A 12,383-nucleotide genomic window follows, 5' to 3' on the forward strand; every position below is an offset into this window, starting at 1 on the left:
TGGCAGCGACAGGAAGGTCTGGGTCCTTGCGGACGGACCGAGGGTGTTGTGCAAAGCGGTCACCCAGTTTGTGTTTGGAGGCAGCATCTTACAGATAAACTGCAAACGGGATGATGCTTTTCATTTTAGCCAACCAGAGGTCATTGTACAAGCGGTTGTAATGGAAATGGAAATTGAACAGGTCAAAGAAGAGGCAGAGACACCCAAAACCCCGAAGGTTAAAGTATGTACATGTAAGATGATAAATCCCTATCTATATTGTACAGGGGGGGAGCAGCGATGTACTGGGCAGTATTCACTTCCACCACTTGGTGGTGCTCTATTCATCTTACACTCCAGTACAGAATATGCCATTCTCCCCAAGCCAATGTCAATGTTTACGTTGCAAACCAGCCTCCCCCACCCTTCCCTATTCCTCTATCCCTTTGTCCCTCATGTGTTGACTGAACCTCCTCTTCCCTGGATAGAATCTGTTCACCTCAACCACTCCCTGTGGCCGATATTCCCGTTTATGGGATGCTGGCCACGCTGCCTTGGCCACCGTTTATTGCCCATCCCTAATGGCCCACAGGCAGGTGGCAATGGGCTTCTCCTGAGCCACTGCACTCGCTGGGGGAGAGGAATTCCCCCTTGGGAGCTGTTAGGGACTATCTTTGTATTTATGCCCCAAGGTTTGGAATTCCCCGCAAATGGGAACATATCTCCACATTTACCTCATCAAACTGGTTAATTATTTACTGGGTTCATTTGGATAAACTTGTGGGTTTCTTATTGGCCTCCTCTTGGCGGCACGGTAGCACAGTGGTTAGCACTGTATCTTCACAACTCCAGGGTCCCGGGTTCGATTCCCGGCTCGGGTCACTGTGCGGAATCTGCACGTTCTCCCCGTGTCTGTGTGGGTTTCCTCCGGGTGCTCCGGTTTCCTCCCGCAGAGGTTTCCTCCAGCAAGTCCCGAAACAGATACCATGAATAATATTTTTTTTAAAAGAATACATTCTGGAAAGATTCGAAGATGGGATTCAGTTTATTTCCAAAAGTCGATTGATAATTTTCTTTAGTTTAAGGAAGTCAATGACTGGAACAACATTGACATAAGGGGCATTACGTTTTACAGAAAGAGTGATATTATATTGTTGTATTATCTGCGAAGAGTTAGGAATTAATGTTATGTGTAAGTGTTCCAGGGACCACATTTCATGGTTACATGGGAGAGTCACGTGATATGTAACAGAACCAATTCAAATTGGTCTTTCCTTTGTACAAGGCAGCATGGCAAATATTAACATAAAGAGCTCTCAGCTTTCAAACTTCAAGTATGAAATATGAAAATGAAATGAAAATCGCTTATTGTCACGAGTAGGCTTCAATGAAGTCTGTGAAAAGCCCCTAGTTGCCACATTCCGGCGCCTGTTCGGGGAGGCTGGTACGGGCCTTGGTCTGCTTTCAAAGCCAGCGATTTAGCCCAGTGTGCTAAACCAGCCCTATTATTACCAATATCAGGGAACCAAATGGACATCAAGAACAAATAACAGTGTGTGTGTCTATTTGTGTATGTGTGCGTGTATCTGTGTATGTGTGTGCGTCTATGTATGTGTGTGTGTGGGTGTGTATATGTGTATGTGTCTATGTGTGTGTGTCTGTCTATGTGTGTGCGTCTATGTGTGTGTTTGTCTATGCGTGTATATGTGTGGTGTGTCTATGTGTGTGTGTCTATGCGTGTATGTGTGTGTGTGTGTGTGTGTGTCTATGTGTGTGTGTATGTGTGTGCGTCTATGTGTGTGTATGTGTGTATATGTGTGTGTATGTGTGTGTGTGTCTATGCGTGTATATATGTGTGTGTATGTGTGCGTGTGTATGTGTGTGCGTATGTGTGTGTGTGTGTGTGTGTATATGTGTATGTGTCTATGTGTGTGTGTCTGTGTATGTGTGTGCGTCTAGTGTGTGTATTTGTCTATGCGTGTAGATGTGTGTGTGCGTCTATGTGTGTGTGTCTATGCGTGTATATATGTGTGTGTGTGTGTGTATGTGTGTGCGTTTATGTGTGTGTCTATGCGTTTATATGTGTGTGTGTATGTGTGTGCGTCTATGTGTGTGTATGTGTGTGCGTCTATGTGTGTGTGTATGTGTGTGCGTCTATGTGTGTGTGTGTGTGTGTGTCTATGCGTGTATATGCGTGTGTGTGTGTATGTGTGCCGGACTGAGGACAGGATCAGGATCTGCTGTGATGCCTTTCCCATTCAATAGCCTGTTGTTCCTTGTGGCCGAGACTTACTTGTGAGAGGTTCTGATGGATTCTGGAACCTGTGAAATGCGCTGGAGAAAGAGTCCTCCTTCCTTTCAAATCTCTCCTCAGCCTCTCCCCCCACAACATTCCGAGATCTCTGCGCTCCTCCAATTTTAAGCATCTTGCACATCCCAATTTTAATTGCTCCACCATTTGTGGCCTGCCTGAGCTCTAACCTCTCCAATTCCTGACCAAAATCCCTCCCTGTCCTCCTCAAAATCAACCCCCTTGACCAGGTTTTTAATCAACTGCCGACCTATCCATTCATGTGAGTCCGTGTTAAATTCCGACTGATAATTGTTCCTGTGAAATCGCTGGCGGGTGGGGGAGGTTTTATTCGGGTAAAGATGTACAGATGCACGAAAGAGTGAAGAAATAAAGAAAAGCGGTTGCCAGTCTCTGGATTCTGAATATTTTGGAAATGCTGAATCTGAGTGTCCAGGATTATATATCACAATCTTAAAAACATGTTCAGACTTGAAATGCAATATCTGGTATAATGGAACAAAACTGGAGGTTAAGTGAGATCAGGGTGCACAATGGGATTTGTTATTTTAACAGAAGCTGGATGATTCACTGACAAACATCTCGCTGTTTTCCAATGCCACATTTAAGGGAAATCCTCATGATGGAAAAGGGAATAAAGATTGTGATGATGATGTTACGAGTGGGGACGAGAGGGAAAACACAACATCTTTATTTTCAGCCTTGCCAACCAATCAGCACTTTTCCCCTGTCGAATTATATTTATAATCATTTGAAATTTTGTATTCTTGTGCGTAACCCAATGAGTACAATATAAAAACATCAACATCTCTCTTTTCAGATAGTTTGTAGTTCCACATACTTCATACCTTGGCACAAGAAACATCTCCAGCAACCTCCTGATGGATTCATTGCTGACTATCGATATTTATTTATAAATATATTTATCTTCTGTTTATTGTTCCTTGTTCTGGGTCGCACCTTCGCTTGGAAACGCCTCCAACTACCCTGTCAAATACTTGCACTAATTAAAGCTCTCTTCAGGTAAACCCCTTCTTCCCCTTTCTACAGAAAAGAGGTCCACTCTGATTAATCATCTCTGATGTTAGTTATAACCTCTCAATTCAGGTATCATCCTTGACAATCTTTCTCCATTTGTATCCCCAGAACCAGATTTTAAAAATTAATTTATGGGTTGTGGGCGTTGCTGGTTAGGTCGGCGTTCATTGCCCATCCCTAGTTGCCCTTCAGAAGGAGATGGTGAGCTGCCGTCTTGAACCGCTGCAGTCCCCAAGGTGTAGGTACACCCACAGTGCTGTTAGGAAGGGAGTTCCAGGGTTTTGCCCCAGTGACAGTGAAGGAACACCAGATATATTTCCAAGTCAGGATGGTGAGTGACTTGGAGGGGAACCTCCAGGTGGTGGGGTTCCCAGGTATCTGCTGCTCCTGTCCTGCTAGACGGTAGGGTCGTGGGTTTGGAAGGTGCTGCCGAAGGAACCTTGGTGAGTTACTGCACAGCATCTTGTGGATGGTACACACGGCTGCCACTGTTCGCCAATGGTGGAGGGTTTGAATGTTTGTGGAAGGGGTAGAAATCAAAAGAGCTGCTTTGTCCTGGATGATGTTGGGTTTACTGAGTGTTGTTGGAGCTGCATTCATCCAGGTAAGTGAAGAGTATTCCATTACACTCCTGACTTGTGCCTTGTAGATAATGGACAGACTTTGGGGAATCAGGAGGTGAGTTACTCACCGTAGGATTCCCAGCCTCTGTTCTGCCCTGGTAGCTACAGTATTAATGTGGCTGGGTCCAGTTCAGTTTCTGGTCAATGGTAATCCCCAGGATGTTGAATGTGGGGGATTCAGCGATGGTAATACCATTGAATGTCAAGGGGCAGTGGTTAGATCCTCTCTTGTAGGAGATGGTCATTGTCCTGGGCACTTGTGTGGCATGAATGTAACTTGCCCCTTGTCAGCCCCAAGCCTGGATATTGTCCAGGTCTTGCTGCATTTGGACATGGACTGCTTTACTCTGAGGAGTCGCGAATGGTGCTGAACATTGTGCAGTCATCCGCAAACATCCCCACTTCTGACCTATGATAGAAGGGAGGTTGTTGATGAAGCAACTGAAGGAAGTTGGCCGAGGACACGACCCTGAGGAGCTCCTGCAGTGATGTCCTGGAGCTGAGATGATTGACCTCCAACCACCACAACCATCTTCCTTTGTGCCGGGTATGACTCCAACCAATGGAGAGTTTTCCCCCTGATTCCCATTGACTCCAGTTTAGCTCGGGCTCCTCGATGCCGCACTTGGTCAGATGCTGACTTGGTGTGAAGGGCATTTAATCAGAGTTTCAAGTTCCTGATTATTTCCCTATTGACATTAATCCCAATCTCTGGATTAATACATCATCACCTGGACCACTTACCTGATCACAGAAGCATTTTTTGCACAGTGATCATTTTGTCCCTTATTTTGGGGCGAATCAGTGTCAGAAGCTTCAGTTACTACTGATGTCTCACTTAGTCAAACAAATTCATATTGTTACAGGCAGGCGAGTGAGGCAAAACTGAACCCTTTATTTCCTCGCCGTTAGTCTGAGGCAGAGGTATTTCAATGTTTGAAATAGGCTGTGTGTGTTCCCTCAAACTCTGCGAGATCAATTTTTCCAGCAAACTCAGGTTAAATCAGAAATAGTTTTTCACACATTCAAACCTGGTGAAGGTTCACAACTTCATACACACGCATAAACTAGCTCACAATAAGAAGCTAGGAAAGAGGAGTTTTTACAGCTACAAATAATTTAAAAGAAAAAGCATCACAGATATGGATATCAGCTGATGTGAGTTCAGTGAGGATTCCTTCCCAGAGATTTGTAGCTCAAGTGAGTTCAGCTAGCTACAGAAGGAGTTGCCGAATTTCTTTAAAATTGATGGTAACACGGGAGATGAGGTTGGTGTTCAGAGACTTGGCCAGCTCAGCAGGATCCTCCAGGTAAAAGAAGACTCTAAGGAGGCTTAGACTTTATGTCGGCTGTTGGTCAACCTTGGGCCTTGCTGTGGTATTTACAGACTGGAGTTAAGCAACCGACTGAGTTATGAGTCTAGAAATGTACCAGTAAAACTTTCTAAAGACCAGAATGTGATGTTGCCCATTCATTAGTCAGTTTCAGGCTAACAAACAGTCAAAATCCATTTTCCACCACAGGAGGTAAACGATGGTTTTTGAGTGCCTCTGTAGGTATAACAACTTTCAAAGGTGCTCCCTTTAATATAGAACCAGGCGGCGGAGTCTGATCATCTGCTGATTCCTGGTTTTGTTGATTGCAATGCACCAAGGTGTGAGATTTGACCAGGACGAATGTAACTGCTATTGGAGATTTCTACAAACTTTTGAAACATTTTACTCGTAACAGCCAAAATTTGTTTCAGTGATGATGAAAAGATGGGAGGAAGGAGAGAGATGGAAAGGTGGGGGAGGAGACAGATGGGGAGGCTGAGAGGAGAGGGAGATGGGAGAGGCAGAGAGAGAGAGAGAGAGGGATGGAGAGTTTGGGAGAGAGAGAGAAAGATGGAGAGGTCTAGAGGAGGGAGCGGTCGATGGAGGAACTCGAGAGGAGAGAGAGAGATGGAGAGGTGGGAAGGAGAGAGAGAGATGGGGAGGTCGAGAGAACGAGAGAGATGGAGAATTCAAGAGGAGAGGGAAAGATGGAGAGATGGGGAGGAGAAAGAGAGAGATGGAGAGGTCGAGAGGAGAAGAGAGATGGAGAGGTTTAGGGGATTGAATTAAGTGAGAGCTTATCAGATGTAGGGGTGTTCCCTGAGCCAGGCCATCTGAACTCATGGAGCCATCCAGTTACTGCAGTTGTCTGGATCTGTGAAGCTATTGAGAAATGTTCAATTTCCCATCCAGTCTGCAGGTTGCAATGCCTCATGCTAGCTCAGGATTGGTTCAATGATCCTGGAGAGAGTTCCTGAGTGCACTGGTCCACAAGAACCTGCCGAGATAACAATCCGGCTGAACAAATCCACCCCTTCCCGTTCACTCTCTCTCCCCCCCTCAACTCCTTTCCGTTCACTCTCTCTCCCCCCTCACCCCTTCCTGTTCACTCTCTCCCCCCCTCACCCCTTCCTGTTCACTCTCTCTCCCCTCACCCCTTCCGTTCACTCTCTCCCCCCCTCACCCCTTCCTGTTCACTCTCTCTCCCCCTCACCCCTTCCTGTTCACTCTCTCTCCCCCCCTCACCCCTTCTTGTTCACTCTCTCTCCCCCCCTCACCCCTTCCTGTTCACTCTCTCTCCCCTCACCCCTCCTTGTTCACTCTCTCTCCCCCTCACCCTTCCAGTTCACTCTCTACCCCCCTCACCCCTTCCTGTTCACTCTCTCTCCCCCTCACCCCATCCTGTTCACTCTCTCTCCCCCTCAGCCATTCCCATTCACTCTCTCTCCCCCTCACCCCTTCCTGTTCACTCTCTCTCCCCCTCCCCCTCACCCCATCCTGTTCACTCTCTCTCCCCCTCACCCATTCCCATTCACTCTCTCTCCCCCTCACCCCTTCCTGTTCACTCTCTCTCCCCCTCACCCCTTCCAGTTCACTCTCTTCCCCCCTCACTCCTTCCCGTTCACTCTCTCTCCCTCACTCCTTCCTGTTCACTCTCTCCCCCTCACTCCTTGCTGTTCACTCCCTCTCCCCCCCTCACCCTTCGTGTTCACTCTCTCTCCCCCTCACCCCTTCCTGTTCACTCTCTCCCCCCTCACTCCTTCCAGTTCACTCTCTCCCCCCTCACCCCTTCCAGTTCACTCTCTCCCCCCTCACCCCTTCCAGTTCACTCTCTCTCCCCCCTCACCCTTCCCGTTCACTTTCTCTCCCCCTCACCCCTTCCTTTCACTCTCTCCCCCCCTCACCCCTTCCAGTTCACTCTCTCTCCCCCCTCACTCCTTCTAGTTCACTCTATCTCCCCCTCACCCCTTCCTGTTCACTCTCTCCCCCCTCACCCCTTCCTGTTCACTCTCTCTCCCCCTCACCCCTTCCTGTTCACTCTCTCTCCCCCCTCACTCCTTCCAGTTCACTCTCTCCCCCCTCACTCCTTCCTGTTCACTCTCTCTCCCCCCTCACCCCTTCCTGTTCACTCTCTCCCCCCTCACCCCTTCCCGTTCACCTCCCCTCCCCTCACCCCTTCCCGTTCACTCTCCCTCCCCCTCACCCCTTCCAGTTCACTCTCTCCCCCCTCACCCCTTCCTGTTCACTCTCTCTCCCCTCACTCCTTCCTGTTCACTCTCTCTCCCCCTCACCCCTTCCTGTTCACTCTCCTCCCCCTCACCCCTTCCTGTTCACTCTCTCTCCCCCTCACCCCTTCCTTCACTCTCCCTCCCCCTCACCCCTTCCAGTTCACTCTCTCTCCCCCTCACCCCTTCCTGTTCACTCTCTCTCCCCCTCACTCCTTCCTGTTCACTCTCTCTCCCCCTCACCCCTTCCTGTTCACTCTCTCTCCCCCTCACCCCTTCCTGTTCACTCTCTCCCCCTCACCCCTTCCTGTTCACTCTCTCCCCCTCCCCCCTTCCTGTTCACTCTCTCCCCCTCACCCTTCCAGTTCACTCTCTTCCCCTCACCCCTCCTGTTTACTCTCTCCCCCCTCACTCTTTCCAGTTCACTCTCTCACCCCCTCACCCCTTCCAGTTCACTCTCTCCCCCCCTCACCCCTTCCTGTTCACTCTCTCCCCCCTCACCCCTTCCAGTTCACTCTCTCTCCCCCTCACCCTTCCTGTTCACTCTCTCTCCCCCCTCACCCCTTCCGTTCACTCTCTCCCCCCTCACCCCTTCCTGTTCACTCTCTCCCCCCTCACCCCTTCCAGTTCACTCTCTCTCCCCCTCACCCCTTCCTGTTCACTCTCTCTCCCCCCTCACCCCTTCCTGTTCACTCTCTCCCCCCTCACCCCTTCCTGTTCACTCTCTCTCCCCCCCTCACCCCTTCCAGTTCACTCTCTCCCCCCCTCACAGCTCGAATGTTTTCACTGACTATTGGCAATATTCTAGTTGTATATTCCAAATGCCTTTTGTATAAGTACATGTGTTATTAACACCCCCATTCCTGTTGAAATGTTTATTTGATATCACTCTGAACCTTCAATCCTCTTCTCCTGGCCTTGCTGGTGACCATTTCTCCAATTGTTTGCTAAAAATGTAGACCATCACTTTGTTAAAGTTCACCTCCTTGTTTCTCAGTAATCCTCTCCGTGTGGGGGATGAGTTATTAGTGGGTCAGTCTTTGGAACAGACTTTAACAACAGTTGGACTCTCTGCTTTCAGTTCCATTGTTCAATCCCTCAGAAGAACAATTACAGACCAGTCTTTCTCTTGCCTATTCAAAGGTACACATCACAGGTAAGGTATGAATATCTCTATTCCTGAATCCTTTGAAGAGAGCCCAATCATGTAAATGCTCCCTTAGCCTTCCTGACGTAACAGTTTCAAACCTCTTTGAAGAACAGGTTTCATCAGCCCTCGATTTTCAGTACAACAGCTAATATTCCTTTACCTAGCTCCTAAAGTTAGTCTTTAATCACTCGCGGCCGATGTTATTATTGTCACTCACCTCCTGACACTGGGCTTTCTCTGCTTTCCTCGGTACCTGCCTCTTTATCAGGAAAACCCATTGGAAAGGATTGTGAACATTAATCCATTAATACACCAGCCAGGCTAACTCAGGCGGCAGAGAATGGGACTCTTAATCTCAGGGTCCTGGGTTTGAGCCCCACGTTGGGCGCTTCCATTAATCCTTTAATACCGCACTAATAACCCTATCGAAGCTGTCTTCAATAATTCCGATGATGTGGAGATGCCGGCGTTGGGCTGGGGTGAGCACAGTAAGAAGTCTTACACCAGGTTAAAGTCCAACAGGTTTGTTTCAAACACGAGCTTTCGGAGCACTGCTCCTTCCTCAGGTGAATGGGGAGGTATGTTCCAGAAACATTTATATAGACAAAGTCAGATGCTAGACAATGCTTGGAATGCGAGCATTTGCAGGTAATTGAATCTTTACAGATCCAGGGAGAGGGATAATCACAGGTTAAAGAGATGTGAATTGTCTCAAGCCAGGATAGTTGGTAGGATTTTGCAAGTCCAGGCCAGATGGTGGGGGGTGAATGTAATGCGACATGAATCCAAGGTCCCGGTTGAGGCCGCACTCATGTGTGCTGAACTTGGCTATAAGTTTCTGCTCGGTGATTCTGCGTTGTCGCGTGTCCTGAAGGCCGCCTTGGAGAACGCTTACCGGAGATCAGAGGCTGAATGCCCTTGACTGCTGAAGTGTTCCCCGACTGGAAGGGAACATTCCTGCCTGGCGATTGTCGCACGATGCCCGTTCATCCATTGTCGCAGTGTCTGCATGGTCTCGCCAATGTACCACGCTTCGGGGCATCCTTTTCTGCAGCGTAGAGGTAGACTACATTGGTCGAGTCACATGAGTATGTGCCGCGTACCTGGTGGGTGGTGTTACCATGTGTAATGGTGGTATCCATGTCCATGATCTGGCACGTCTTGTAGAGATTGCCATGGCAGGGTCGTGTGGTGTCGTGGTCGCTGTTCTGAAGGCTGGGTAGTTTGCTGCAAACAATGGTTTGTTTGAGGTTGCACGGTTGTTTGAAGGCCAGTAGTGGGGGTGTGGGGATGACCTTGGCAAGATATTCGTCTTCATCGATGATGTGTTGAAGGCTGCGAAGAAGATGTCGTAGTTTCTCCGCCCCAGGAAAGTGCTGGACGATGAAGGTCGGTCAGTGGTGTCCGTGTTTGTTTTCTGAGGAGGTCGGTGCGGTTTTTTGCCGTGGCGCGTTGGAACTGTCGATCGATGAGTCCGGCGCTATATCCCGTTCGTACGAGAGCATCTTTCAGCATCTGTAGGTGTCGGTTACGCTCCTCCTCGTCTGAGCAGATCCTGTGTATACGGAGGGCTTGTCCATAGGGGATGGCTTCTTTAATGTGTTTAGGGTGGAAGCTGGAGAAGTGGAGCATTGTGAGGTTGTCTGTGGGCTTGCGGTAAAGCGAAGTGCTGAGGTGACCGTCCTTGATGGAGATGAGTGTGTCCAAGAATGCAACAGAATTTGGAGAATAGTCCATGGAGAGTCTGATGGTGGGATGGAACTTATTGATCTCATCGTGTAGTCGTTTCAGTGATTCTTCGCTGTGGGTCCTGTAATGATTTGATTACCTGCAAATGCTCGCATTGTCCAGCATCTCTGACTTTGTCTATATAAATGTTTCTGGAACATACCTCTCCATTCACCTGAGGAAGGAGCAGTGCTCCGAAAGCTTGTGTTTGAAACAAACCTGTTGGACTTTAACCTGGTGTTGTAAGACTTCTTACGGTTCAATAATTCCAATTATTCTCTCCAAATAGTTTAGTCCCAGCTATGTCAGAATGATCAGACTGTTCTATTTGTCTGGGAATTATGTACTTACAGCATTCTTGTGAAATTTGTTGCTGAATTGTTTGACAGTTTTCAGTCTCCCCGTGTGTGCGTGGGTTTCCTCCGGGTGCTCCGGTTTCCTCCCACAGTCCAAAGATGTGCAGGTTGGGTGGATTGGCCATGATAAATTGCCCCTTAGTGTCTAAAAAGGTGAGGTGGGGTTACTGGGTCACTGGGATAGGGTGGCGACATGGGCTTAAGCTTAAGTCGGCTGCTCTTTCCAAGGGCCTGTATAGACTTGATGGGCCAAATGGCCTCCTTCTGCACTGATTAAATTTCTCCTTAGTGTCCAAAAGGTTAGGTGAGGTAATTGGGTTATGGGGATAGGTAGGATGTTCTTTCAGAGGGTTGGTGTAGACTTGATGGGCTGAATGGCCTCCTTCTGCACTGTGGAGATTCTCTGAGTCCAAGCCTTTGGCTGGAATTTATGCAGCAATCCAATCTCCCCACCCCCACCCCCTCAGTTCAGCTCCGTCTCCTCTCCCTCAGTTCAGCTCCGTATCCTCTCCCTCAGTTCAGCTCCGTGCCCTCTCCCTCAGTTCAGCTCCGTGCCTCTCCCTCAGTTCAGCTCCGTATCCTCTCCCTCAGTTCAGCCCCGTGCCCTCCCCCTCAGTTCAGCTCCGTCCCCTCCCCCTCAGTTCAGCTCCGTATCCTCCCCCTCAGTTCAGCTCGTATCCTCTCCCTCAGTTCAGCTCCGTATCCTCCCCCTCAGTTCAGCTCCGTATCCTCTCCCTCAGTTCAGCTCCGTATCCTCTCCCTCAGTTCAGCTCCGTATCCTCTCCCTCAGTTCAGCTCCGTGCCCTCCCCCTCAGTTCAGCTCCGTCCCCTCTCCCTCAGTTCAGCTCCGTATCCTCTCCCTCAGTTCAGCTCCGTATCCTCTCCCTCAGTTCAGCTCCGTATCCTCTCCCTCAGTTCAGCTCCGTCTCCTCCCCCTCAGTTCAGCTCCGTATCCTCTCCCTCAGTTCAGCTCCGTCTCCTCCCCCTCAGTTCAGCTCCGTATCCTCTCCCTCAGTTCAGCTCCGTATCCTCTCCCTCAGTTCAGCTCCGTATCCTCCCCTCAGTTCAGCTCCGTATCCTCTCCCTCAGTTCAGCTCCGTATCCTCTCCCTCAGTTCAGCTCCGTGCCCTCTCCCCAGTTCAGCTCAGTATTCTCTCCCGAACGAAACTCAAGAAAGATTATCAACTGTTTTAATCAAACCTTTTGCTTATTTAAAAAGTGGACTTTCCTGGATCAATTAATGGCTGCCTCAGGTCACATGATTCACAAGTTGACTACAGTGTCTAGAAGTTTCCAACAGCAATGACAGGATACCAGATCAGCTGGACCTCCTTGTGGAATCTCAAACCTCCCATTGTGATGGTGCATTCCGATCAACAGAGGCAGGGACCAGCTCTTGTTCAGTCTCCCGAGCATAGCCCAATAACAAAGGGAGTGGCGTCAAAACGTGTAATACCGTCCGGTGCGCAGAAAGCCACCATTTATCTCCCAAAGTGGACAATGGATTTTCCCCAGAGTTATTGGAACTGTTTGTTAGCCGGTAACTGACTCCTTAATGGCAACATCACGTGACTTAAGCTTCTGACCTCTGGAAAATTGTAATATTTTTCTAGACTCACAGCTCAGTCTGCTGTTTAAACTGCAGCCTGACCAACAA

The sequence above is a fragment of the Scyliorhinus canicula genome, chromosome 24 (genome assembly GCF_902713615.1).
Source record: "Scyliorhinus canicula chromosome 24, sScyCan1.1, whole genome shotgun sequence".
NCBI lineage: Eukaryota > Metazoa > Chordata > Chondrichthyes > Carcharhiniformes > Scyliorhinidae > Scyliorhinus > Scyliorhinus canicula.